Source organism: Coffea arabica, chromosome 2c (genome assembly GCF_036785885.1).
Source record: "Coffea arabica cultivar ET-39 chromosome 2c, Coffea Arabica ET-39 HiFi, whole genome shotgun sequence".
In the NCBI taxonomy this organism is placed as follows: Eukaryota; Viridiplantae; Streptophyta; class Magnoliopsida; order Gentianales; family Rubiaceae; genus Coffea; species Coffea arabica.
In genome coordinates, this window is record NC_092312.1 from 61,440,680 (window position 1) to 61,453,796 (window position 13,117).

General features: G+C 36.1%; 1 non-coding gene across 1 annotated transcript; it reads right to left on the reverse strand.

Moving 5' to 3' along the window:
* Positions 1–811: 811 nt before the first annotated feature.
* LOC113728352 (small nucleolar RNA R71) lies at positions 812–918 on the reverse strand. The gene has a single exon (XR_003458075.1). It is a non-coding gene; the product is annotated as a small nucleolar RNA R71 (small nucleolar RNA).
* Positions 919–13,117: the final 12,199 nt, after the last annotated feature.

A 13,117-nucleotide genomic window follows, 5' to 3' on the forward strand; every position in this document is an offset into this window, starting at 1 on the left:
TCCTCGTGGGATTGACCCAATTAAATGTCCTAAACTACTAATTTGGTATGTATACTTGCAGTCAACATGTATAAATTAGAATTTAATTGTACGTATATAAAAGACCCATCAAGTTTTTGGCGCCGTTGCCGGGGAGCAGCAATATTAGGATCTAATCATCTCTATTAATTTAGACAACCTTATTTTTATTAGTTGAGTTGTTTATAGTTAATTTTGCATTTTTATCAATTTTTGACAATTGAAGCTGCATAATTTTCTTATTTCTTTTTAGTGTATGCACCAGGTTTTTCGGGAAGTTGCACTTTTTAATCCAGAAATAGAAAGGACAATTCGTAGACAAAGAAGGCATACACCACAGCAAGAGGAACAAGAGATTTGGCAACCGATAGAGGAAATCTTAATAGAGCTACCATTTGAAGAAGAGATGGCCGAAAACGAAGCAAATAGACGAGCTCTACGAGATTTTGCTCTGTCGGAGACAGAAGGATCTCAAACAAGCATAGCAAGATCAACGGTAAATGCTAACAATTTTGAGATTAAACCATCACTTATTCAAATGGTTCAACAATCTTAATATGGAGGTAATGCTACTGAAGATCCAAATTCTCATTTGTCAATATTTCTTGAAATTTGTGACACTATAAAACTTAATGGTGTTAGTGATAATGGCATTCAGTGTCGACTGTTTCCATTTTCACTAAAGGACAAGGCCAAAATTTGGTTACAATCTCATCCTCCAAACATTTTTACTACTTGGGTTGAATTAGCTAAGGTTTTTCTTAACAAATTCTTTTCACCTTGAAAAACTGCTAAATTTAGAATGGATATAACTAGTTTCTCTCAACAAGAAGGAGAGACATTGTATGAAACTTGGGAGCGCTATGGGGAATTACAACGAAGATGTCCTCATCATGGTCTCCCAGATTGGCTAATAGTCTAAATATTTTACAATGGTCTCACCTATCTAACAAAGATGCATGTAGATGTGGTAGCAGGAGGAGCGTTGATGGGAAAGTCGGCCAAGAAAGCTCAACAATTGATTGAAAAAATGGTTGCTAATAATTATCAATGGGCCAACGAACGAGATAATACAAGGAGAACGATAGGTATGCTTGAAGTAGATATTTTGAATATATTAAGTGCAAAGATGGATAATGTGGTTAAGATGCTTAACAAGCAAGTAGGTTCTAATTCTAATCAAGGAGTAGTTGTTGCGTGTTGTACTAACTGTGGAAGAGATCATGATGATTCTATATGTTCTAGCAGCAAGCAGGTTCAATATCTCAATAATTACAACCGTCCACTCCAAAACAATCCATACTCCAATACTTATAATCCAGGGTGGCGTAATCATCCAAACTTTGGATGGAACGATCAAGGAAATCAACAAAAACCAATGAATCCACCGAATTTTCAACCAAAACAACCACTTCCGGAGTCTAAACCAATTTGGGAATTGGCAATTAAGAAGCTAGCAAATGTATCAAATGATAGAATTGAAAAGTTAGCTAGCGCCACTACTCAAAGGTTTGAAAGAATTGATGGAAGGATGGACCAACTCACTAATATGTATAGGAATGTCGAGACCAATTAGGCCAAATAGCTAATGCGGTCAACAATTGGAACCAAGGGGATTTATCTAACAAAACTGAGGTAAACTCAAGGGAGCATGTGAAGGCCATAACCCTCCATAGTGGTAAGGAAGTGGGTGATCCACTTGTGATTGAAAGTGTGAGAGAACATGAAAGTAGAGAAAACAAACAGTCGAGTGAGTTAGGAAAGGATAGCAAAAAAATTAAAGAGAAAGACAAGGCGGAAGAAAACAAGCCACAGATTATAGAAACAACACAAATTCCTCCACCGGTGCCATTTCCACAAAAACTGAAGCGTTCGAGAAGTGACAAAGACTTTGAGAAGTTTGTTAACATTTTTAAACAATTTCATATTAATATTCCTTTGGTTGATGCTATTTTGCAGATTCCTTCATACACAAAATTTCTCGAGAAGATAATGACTAAGAAAAGGAAATTAGAAGATAGTGAGACTATTGCATTAACGGAGGAATGTAGTGCCATCATACAAAACAAATTGCCACCAAAGTTGAAAGATCCAGGGAGTTTCACAGTTCTTTGCACTATTGGTAATGTAAAATTCTCTAAAGCATTATGTGACCTGGGTGCTAGTTTTTCATTGATTCCTTTAACTGTGACTAGACAATTGGGGTTGAAAGAGTTAAATCGTACTAACATTTCTTTGCAATTGACTGATAGGTCTATTAGACATCCAATGGGTATATTGGAGAATGTGCTTATTAAAGTGTAGAAATTCATCATCCCCATTAATTTTACTGTTTTAGATATGGAGGAGAATGTTAATGTACCTATTATTCTTGGTAGACCATTTCTGGCCACTGCAGGTACTATTATAGATGTTAAACGTGGAAAGTTCAAGTTCCAAATTGGTGAAGAGGATGTGGAGTTTGATTTGAAAAAAGTAGAGAAGTATCCCTCTTTTACCGATCATGTTTATTCTGTTGACATATGTGATAAACTGACACTAGAGATGAGTCAAGTTAATCTTGACGATGACCCTCTTGAACTTTGTTTTAATGGTATAGGGTTGCAAGAGGAACAAGTTGAAAAAATGACTAAATATTTGCAGGTACAAGTTCCTTACAGAAGGGGCAATGCGTATGAGGAGTTAGGATTGAGTAAAAGGCTACCCCCACGATCGTGTGAGCAAGCTCGATGGCTTGAATTGAAGCCACTTCCTAAACACCTCAAATATGCATTTTTTGGAGAAAAAGAGACATTGCCAATGATTGTCAATGCCGCACTTAATGAGGAACAACTTGGCAAACTCTTATTCGTTTTGAGGAAGCATTTAAAGGCTATAGGATGGACAATTTTTTATATCAAAGAAATTAGTCCAACTATTTGTATGCACAGGATTTTGTTAGAAAAAAACTCTAAACCGGTGGTTGAGGCTCAAAGAAGGTTAATCCAAACATGAAAGAAGTGGTAAGAGTAGAAATCCTTAAATGGCTGGATGCAGGTATAATTTTTCCAATCTCTAATAGTATTTGGATTTCTCCTATTCATGTAATGCCAAAGAAAGGGGGAATAACCATAATATGTGGTAAAAATGATGAAATGATCCCTTTTAGAGTTGTAGTTGGGTGGCGAGTTTGTATTGATTATAGAAAACTGAATGCAACTACTAGAAAGGATCATTTTTCTCTTTCTTTTCTTGATCAAATGGTAGAAAGGTTGGCTGGTTATGAATTTTATTGTTTCTTGGATGGTTTTTCAGGATACAATCAAATAGTCATTGCACCGGAAGATCAAGAGAAAACTACATTCACCTGTCCCTACGGCACTTTGCATTTCAAAAAATGCCTTTTGGACTATGCAATGCGCCGGCCACTTTCCAACGTTGCATGATGGCAATTTTCTCCGACTTTAATAAGAAAATCATGGAAATCTTCATGGATGACTTCTCTGTATTTGGATCTACTTATGATCAATGCCTTAACAATTTAGATCTAATTTTGCAGAGATGTGAAGAAAAAAATCTTGTACTCAATTGGGAAAAATGTCAATTCATGATTTGTGAGGGTATTGTTCTAGGCCATAAAATCTCTTCAAAAGATATTGAGGTAGATCAAGCCAAAATAGAAGTAATTGAGAGAATGCCTGCACTTACCAATGTGCAGGGCATTCGAAACTTTCTTGGACACGTGGAGTTCTATCGGCGGTTTATTAAGGATTTCTCCAAGATTGCTAAACCTTTATATGAATTACTTGCAAAAGATGGTCCTTTTCACTTTAATGAGGACTGCTTACTTGCTTTTAATAGGTTGAAGAATGAACTTGTTTTAGCACCCATAATAACATCACCGGATTGAAACTTACCGTTCAAATTGATGTGTGATGCTAGTGATTTTGCGGTAGGAGCTGTTCTTGAGCAGAAGCATGATAAGCGACTTCATGTCATTCACTATGCAACTTAAATGTTAAATGAAACTCAAATCAATTATGCGACAACAGAGAAGAAGTTGCTAGCAGTGATATTTGCATTGGATAAGTTGAGATCTTATTTAGTGGGATCTAAAGTCGTCATTTACACCGATCATACGGTACTTAAATACCTTTTAAATAAGAAAGATGCAAAATCTCGATTAATTCGGTGGATCTTATTATTGCAGGAATTTGATTTAGAGAACAAAAATAAAAAGGGATTCGAGAACTTAGTCGCAGATCATCTTTCTAGACTGGAGAACGAGCCTCAAGAAGACATTCTCCCCATTAAAGAAGAATTTTCAGATGAGTTTTTAATGGCTATTCAAAAGTCACCATGGTATGCCGATTTAATTAACTTTGTAGTTAGTGGAGTGCTACCAAGTAATTTAAAAAAAATTCTTAAATGATGCTAAACATTACTTTTGGGAGGAACCATTATTTTACAAACATTGTGCCAATGGTATGGTGTGTAGATGTATTTCCGAAGATGAAGTACATAATGTTCTATATCATTGTCATAACCTTGAAACAGGTGGTCATTTTAGCACTTCAAAGACTGTAGCAAAAGTATGGCAATCAGGGTTTTATTGGCCAACTATGTACCGAGATATTAGGGAATATGTTAAAAGTTGTGATGCATGCCAAAGAACTGGAAATATATCTCGTAAAAATGAAATGCCCCTAACTATCTTTTTGGAGGTTGAGTTATTTGATGTATGGGGTATTGATTTTATGGGACCATTCCTTAGTTCTTTTAATAATAAGTAAATCTTAATAGCAGTGGATTATATTTCTAAATGAGTAGAGGCAATCACTTCACCTACTAATGACTCTAAGGCTATATTTCGGTTCCTTAAAAAGAACATTTTTTTTGTAGATTTGGCATACTTAAGGCCATAGTAAGTGATGAAGGAAAACATTTCTATAACAAACAACTTGATTCGTTATTGTTTAAATATGGCTGTAGGCACAAGATATCACTTCCATACCATCCTCAAGCAAATGGACAAGCGGAGTTAGCTAATCGAGAGATAAAGCTCATCCTGAAGAAAACCATGAATAAATCACGTAAAGATTGGGCTACAAAGCTAGATGATGCACTATAGGCTTACCGAACGGCATTTAAGACACCCTTAGGGATGTCGCCGTATCGTTTAGTCTATGAAAAAACTTGTCACCTACCTGTAGAGATTGAGCATAAAGTTTATTGGGCTATTAAAGTAATTAATATGGATTTTAATGTTGCAGGTGGAAGGAGGCTACTTGAGTTAAGTGAAATGGAGGAACACCGGCAACATGCTTATGAAAATGCCAAAATTTATAAAGAAAAGATCAAATATTAGCATGATAAGCATATTATTCCTAAACAATTCCAGGTAAGGCAAAAAGTGCTTTTATTCAACTCACACCTAAGATTGTTTCCAGAAAAACTGAAGTCAAGGTGGTCGGAACCATTTGAAGTTACTCAAGTATTTCCTTATGGAGCTGTTGAAGTGGCAAATTCAAGAAATGAAAGGTTTAAGGTCAATGGACAACGATTAAAACCCTATTTAGCAGGTGAAATTGTTCCCAAAAGACTCATATGTCTTGGGTGATTCTTCTTCAATTTGAGAATTCAACCTTTAAGTCGAGCCAACGACTATAAACAAAAATGCTAGTTGAGAGGCAACCCAATCATTTCTTTAGTCTAATGTATTTTTAATATGTTTTTCATGAGTTGGTGTAATTTTTAATGTTTTAATGGTTTGTAGGGGGCTACCGGATGATGAACGTCTATCTTGGAGGTGCACTTGAAGAACAATCATAAAAAGGGAGTTTTTCCTATTGGATTTTGTTTTAAGTGTCCAAATTTCCAGTTCATATATCCAATATTGCACATTCATTATATTCAAGTGAGTTTTGGTGGTAAAATATTTATATATGCTCATTGACTCATTTGATATGCAAGTCATGCCTAAAAGTGCAATTTTAGTATAAAAGTGTCAAAATCATCAAAGAACCTCAACCCTTGATTTACAATTTAGATGTGTTTGATGTGTTTTAAGAAGTTGGATTTAGTGTTTAGGGTATATTACACTTGCGTGGAAGGTTGGAATTGATAAAAAGTTTGTCCAAGGCATAATTTGGAATTGGCTGGAAAAAGGAAGAAAAATTGAAAAAAATTGCAGCTTCTGCAATTAATGCAGAAAATAGGCGATTCGAGCTCGAATCTGAAATTTTCCAGACGGATCCGAGGGCTCGTCTGTTCTTCTAGAGAACTGGATCCGAGCCTATCGGATCCGAGGCCTGTTCAAGTAGATCCGAGCTCGGATCGGTTCGGGTTCAAAGCAAAAACGCGGCCTCGATTCCTCATTTTCCAGTTTCTTCTTCTTCTTCTTCACTGAAAACCCTAACCCTTCTCCACCAATCTTCTATTTCATCCAATAACCCTTCAATATTTCACCATAAAAACATTCCCCAACATCTTGTGATCATAACCCTCAACAATTACGCACCAAAAACATCAATTTGGGGATTTTGATTGTTAAAACAGGAAATTGGGGCCGACTGAATTTGATCAATTTGGGAACAAATTTGGGTTGTTTCTCTAGCATTTTCGGCATCTTTATCATCGTCTATCATCACCCTACGCACTTGAGGTAAGAATTTTCAACTTTCCTTCAAATTCTACATTTTCTAATTCTTAATTTTTTCTATTTTTATATATATTTGGGAAATGCATATATGTTGAAATTTCTTGCTATAATTATGTTACATTGTGCTAATATCTTTCATCAGAACTATTTGTATGCTTAGAATTGCGGAAGTTGTTAATATGGTGATATTTTTGGAGATTTTTTTTCTCAATTATTAAGTTAAAGCACATTGAACTTTTTGCTTACAATTTCTGGCTTTTTTGGGATAATTTGCACTTGTTTTTTAAGAATTGAAGCTCATTTTTATGCAAATTGATGATAATGTGTATTCAGTATAGCCGATTGGTATGTAATTCTTATATGAAATTACTATACGTTGAGAATTGTTCCTATTGAGGGTGTTTTGCTAATGCATATGGAGATGATACTTTGAAGTAATGATTAAGGTTCAAAGTTGTTGCACATTTTATTTGAAAGTCCTTTTTACCTTGAGATTTTATTCTATTCTTGAATATCACTTCAAATTCAATTCTCAAGTGATTGGATTTTTCATGCCATTAATGAGATTCTAATTGGAAATATGCTTTTCAATTGTTGAAAATGGATGTCATAAAGGGTTAAGAGGTTTGTTTGTTTAAATTTTGGTAATTTTTGGCAGGGAATTTCGTCCTTTTTTAAGGGGAAACTCTGCCAAAATTTTCTCAAATTACTGTCCAACATTTTTAATGTGTACTTTCAAGGGGTTTAGATGGTTTCTAATTTGCATTGATATTCCTTTTAATATAGACATCATGGTTCGCACAAGACGGGCTCGTATTCGCACTCCTCTACCTTCTTCAAGTGAAGAGCATACTCCTTCAATACCTGAGAAGTCATCAGTGGAAGAATCTCCCTCACCCGAGTCGCCGCTGTGACGGCCCCACCTTCTCCTAGGGCATACCCTAGAAGTTAGTGGACTGCCCGCCTAGCTCTCACATGACTCATTCACTAACATTAACTTTACAGATAATATTACCATTGAACAACTGAACATTCACTCTTAAGTACAACTCCAATAAATTTGAAACATAAATTTGTCCAATAAAAGAAACAAAATACATGTTCTAAACATCCATTCTTAATATCACATCAACTTAAAACAAAAGATTCAACCATCTCTAAATACAAAAGAAACCATGACTACAATATATACACACAGTAACGAATCTTCCCAAAATAACTTTCTAATTCAATCCAATCACTCTTCAATCTCCAACTCCTGTAAGGAAAACAAAGCTGAGGGGATGAGCTTATGCTCATGAGGTTTCCACGCAAGCAACAATCAATAAGCACTTAAATCAGTACAATTAAGCAAGTAGTACACATTTCACTCACTGTACAATCACTTTCATTAAACAATTAAGAAAACACATCACTTCACTAAACAATCACTTTTAAAAGGATACGGTGCTTGCATTAGAGCCACTTGAATACACTACAGACTCCACCGAACTCCTCCTTATAACCTCCAAAACAATAAACACTTCTCTCACTTAGATGGCCGTATCAATATCAGTGATCTGCTACTCCGTGGTAATACTCGAATATACCGAAACACTTACCCAAAACTACCGTCCCACCCGACCAAACCCTTTATGGCTCGAATAGTCCGTTGAACAGAGGGTTTTGGGGCCCGGTTCAGCCAGCGTGATAAAGTACACACTTGGCTTACAGTCATGCACACTTGCAATATCACTTGATCAATTATCAACCTTCAACCTCAAACTAAGTCGAATGCGATAAAGTACACTCCCGACTTAGAAGGCGAGGGACAATTGAGATGCACTTTGCAATGGATCACCTAGCAATATTTCATAATAAGTACATTTGTCACATAATTTCACTTAAGTACACAAAAACAATTAAACATGTAAATTCGGAAACACTCACCGTTCAAGGTCGATTAAGCTTCGCCTTCTGGGTTAAACCCTTAATACTCTCAATTTCTGAGGTAAAATACAACTACAATCATTCAAATATTCTTAACGTGAATTCTAATAAGTTTATTTAGAGTTTTTAGGATTCTCTAAACATAGTTCAACTAATCCAAGCAATCTAGTACTCTTAAAACTCTCAATTGATTTACACTTTCGAGATTAGGAATTTTATGTACAACCCCAAACATAAGTTCTAAAGTTCTAAAGTGTAAGGAGAGAAGTTTTAAGCGTTAAAATCTAACCAACTTAAGGTTTAAATCACTAGAAACCAAGTTCCTTAGCTTATTAAACAAGATGTGAAATTCCAGCAATTCTTTCTTACATTTCTCTTCGAGATTTATTAAGTTTATTAACTAAGAATGATGAATATATACGTATACACCAAATTTAAAGTCTTGTGAAGTACTTAGACTAACATTATATCATTTTCAATCCAACTTAAAGAGTAGAACTGGAAAAACTTTTCATTTCTTCTCTCTCGGCCAAATCAATTTCCAATCAAATTTGTTGTTTAAGTTCTCTCAGATTTCACTAGCTTTTCAGGTCTCAAATTCACTAAAATGAACATGAATGATAGGGTGAAGATGTTATAAGATTTTTTATACAAGATTACAACCAATTATCCTGGAATTTTTTCGAAATATCATAAGAGTTTCAATTCTTCACTCTCTCGGTCAGCAAGACAATTTTTCAGCAATACCACTTCAAAAATTTGCACAAAGTTCCATCTTTTGCTTGCTTAAAACACTAAACACTGAGTATACATTCTGTCCAACACAAACCAAGGCAAATAACACTTAATTCCAGCAATGGTTCAGCCAAGAAATCATATATATACTAATCTGTCATCAGCTAAGTATAACAGTCATCAATTGGCAATTCAACATACGGTTACTTCCTTAATTTCTTTTTGTTAACATTAACTTAACATGCAGAGGATGGTTATCAAGCTACAAAGTATCTTAGCAGGGATATATGTTGACAGCCAAAAATCAAAGAACAAAACTGAACCAAGGTTTATATCCTCTCTCGGCCATAGGGTTGAATTCTAAACAGTAATCAGAGCAAAAGACAAGAATTTCTTCCACTAAACCCATCATTTTATACTCAAATCTTTCATGCATGAAGAAATCAAGATACTATACAACATATTATAGATTAATACAGAATTTTAGAGTCATTATTCACAATTGACAGCTGAAACTTTTCCATTTCCCTCCATTCGGATGAAGCTGGAAAATTCCAGCAAGATTCTTCCATCGATTCCAACCCAAATCTCCAACTTTTCACATGTTTCTACAGCTAAACCTCTTATAATACTTGAGAAATATATGTTACATGAATTTCCAACGTTATTTTCCATTCTACACTTGTTAACAAGCTGCAACTCTAACCAATGAACTTTCGGTTCCTACCAGTTTCAATCCAACAGCTTTTCAATCCCAAATCAGAATTTTTCCTTGGTCAAGAATTCATTTTCCTTGCTAAACTTAACATGCAACTTATATATTCACTTATACTTAATAAATAAAGTTTTATTACCAAATTTTTTTACCTCCTTTCCTTTAGAATTCAACAGTTGCAGACTGCTCCAGTTTTTAAGCTTTAGTTCCTCCAGATTGCACCAGCTCTCACTCTGTTCCCTCACTGATGCAGTTGATACATGAGTTGCAGACTAGTTTCACCTCTTTGTACTCACTCTTAGCTTACGGTTCTAAGGTCACAAGCTAGATGAATGTAGCTAACACTGTCTAACAATCTCCTCCTCACTCTTTCGGTTGCACTGGAAGCAAGAGAAAATCATAAATGCTTCCTTTCCTCCCTTTTGATTGTGTACTGAGATGAGAGAAATATGTCTTAGTTTCTCTTGGTCTTGCTCTCACTCTCTCTCAATCTTGCTTTATTTCCTCACTCTCTCTGTTTCCTCTCACTCGGTGGTATTTGGAAATGCATGGGTATGACTGAAACTCTCCCTTAGTTTGGTTTCTAATGCTATATTGGTAAGAAGAGAAATGAACATATTTCCTTCACTCAGCCGACCACTCAAACCTCTTCATTCGGTGCTGATCATTCCAACTCTCATTCGGTTACTGCTTACTCAGCAACTTTTGGTAGCAAGTTCATTCCAACAGTTGTCCAAATGAGAGTTATTCACTGCCCCAAGCAGCTAGCAGCCAAAACACTACTCATTTCCTTTCCACCAGTTAGTGTAGTAGAGAATTGGTCGACCCCTATTCAATTTCAATTCCTCAAGTCTCTCGGTTTTTTTTCTATAAATTCCAGATGGTTAGTTCTTTGGCTGCATGGTAGTTTAGCCAAAAATCCCAAGGTTAGTTTAGTATTTTCATTTTAGTTCATTTGGTTACCACGAGTCCGTAATTTTATTATTTCGTACATTGTCTCGATATTTCGTTTGTTTTAATTTGTATGTACCTTGTAAAAACAAATTCCCTTATATCAATCCAGTAAATTCCCACACATTAGGTTTTAAAAAACATTAAGTAGGCATATATTTATTCAAGTATATAATGTATTCAAATGGCTCAACTTACAATATGCATATCATATGTTTATTTGATTCATATAATTTTTTTTCACCATTCTAGGATATTTCTAAATTCTTAGTTTTATAGGGATTCAATTAGGTATTTAATTTAATCATTTATTCGTTATATGTAATATTTCTAATATCAAAGTAGATAAAATAAACTAATTTTAGGGTATACACATAATTTTCTTGGGTTCTCACAGCCGCCCTGCTTACGACGAAAGAAAGCATCCACTAGTCGCGAGGAGCCACCTTCGGACTATGATACCACGCGATTCACTTCACTAGAAATCAACAATGGTACGAGGCCGGCTTAGACAAAGAGATCATAATTGAAAAACACTTGGCACCGGAGGTAGATGATCATTACAAGATTTTCACAGCATTTAAGCAACTTGGATGGGAGAACATACTCAAATTGCCGAAGCATTACTATCCCAATTTGTTGCGAGAGTTTTATGCCAATGTGGAGGACAAGCAGAGCCACAGTGGGAATTTAATTGTCTCTTGGGTTCGAGGCAAGAGAGTGGCCATCCACCGAGAGACAATCGCCCGATTTGTCAAACTCAAGGACGAGGGAGAAGATGTTAAATTGACCAAGAAATTTAAGGCACGTGATCCATGGCAGGTGGGAGAAGCTGTGGCACGTCTTAAGGGTCAATACCGGGAGCGAGGAAGTTCGAAGAAACTCATTGTATATGCCGATTCCTTCGAGCCTAGATACCATCTGATTTTCTATCTCTTTGCCCTTAATGTGGTACCGAAAAGGAGTGGAAAAAGGGAGCTTCGTAACAGTGACTTATACTTCATGGATAAGATGATGCATGGTGTGGGTCTGCAGCTGACTGGTATTCCTCTGGCCAGCATCATCACCAGTTACATGCGAACTACAGCTCGCATGAGGGCCGGTAAAACCTGCTTTGGGTTCCCTCGCCTTCTGTCCCTTATTTTTGAGAAGTTAGGAGTTCCTCTTGAAGCCGAACGAGCCATAGTCCCTAAGGCAGCCGAGGAAGTCAATGCTCTATTACTTAAGTCCTTAGGTATTCCTATGGATTTTGGAACTTCTTTGATTCGCGACGTTGGAGAAGCGTCGACCTCTGCTCAACCTCCTCCTCATCCTTAAACAGAACAGGAAGCTCAAGAAACAGAGGCACAGTAGCCCCCACCTCCTCCCATTCCACCTGCATCACCTCCCTCTAGGTCTCAGTGGCAAGAGGTTCTCAATGCCATCTGCTGTATGGAGACCCAAGTAATGGAGCAGATTAACCAGCAGGAACGCGTCCTCTCAGAGAGGTTGGAGCGGCATGATCGCCGTCTATGGGCTTTGTGTGAGGACTCGTAAAAATTATTATTTTTGGACTCCTATTTTTTTATGCTTATTTAATTATTTATCTGAATATTTGTTCCGATTATTATTTTCTAACCTTATTAGACTTAAATACATGAAATTATGACTTCATTATATTTTTAAAGTGACTCGTTTCAAAAATTAATTTTTGGAAGCTCGATTGATGAAAATAGTGTAAACGTGTTTGAAAATTTTAGCCAATTGGGAGTACAATAAACTCGGAAAATTGGAGACATGTACAATGGTTCTAAAATAGGTAATTTTAGGTTTAAATACTCAAGTGATAGTTAGTGGTACGATCGTTATAAGAATTTCTCGAAGGTTTCATTCTATCGCGCCTAAATTGGAAATAAGCGTTTTCACCCGTGCGATTAATCGAGGGACTTTAGACCATTATTTTAGAACAATTAAGAGTGAATAATATTTATAAGAATATAAGTGCATTAGTGAAACAAATGCAAGAGGAATCGAGCACGAAACGCGCGCGTACACGCGCGAGAGAGAGTTGACTTTTGCACCAATTCTAGCCGCACATTAAAGCTTCCTTTGGAAGCCTTATTTAGATCAAAATCTTCTCTCTCTTCCTC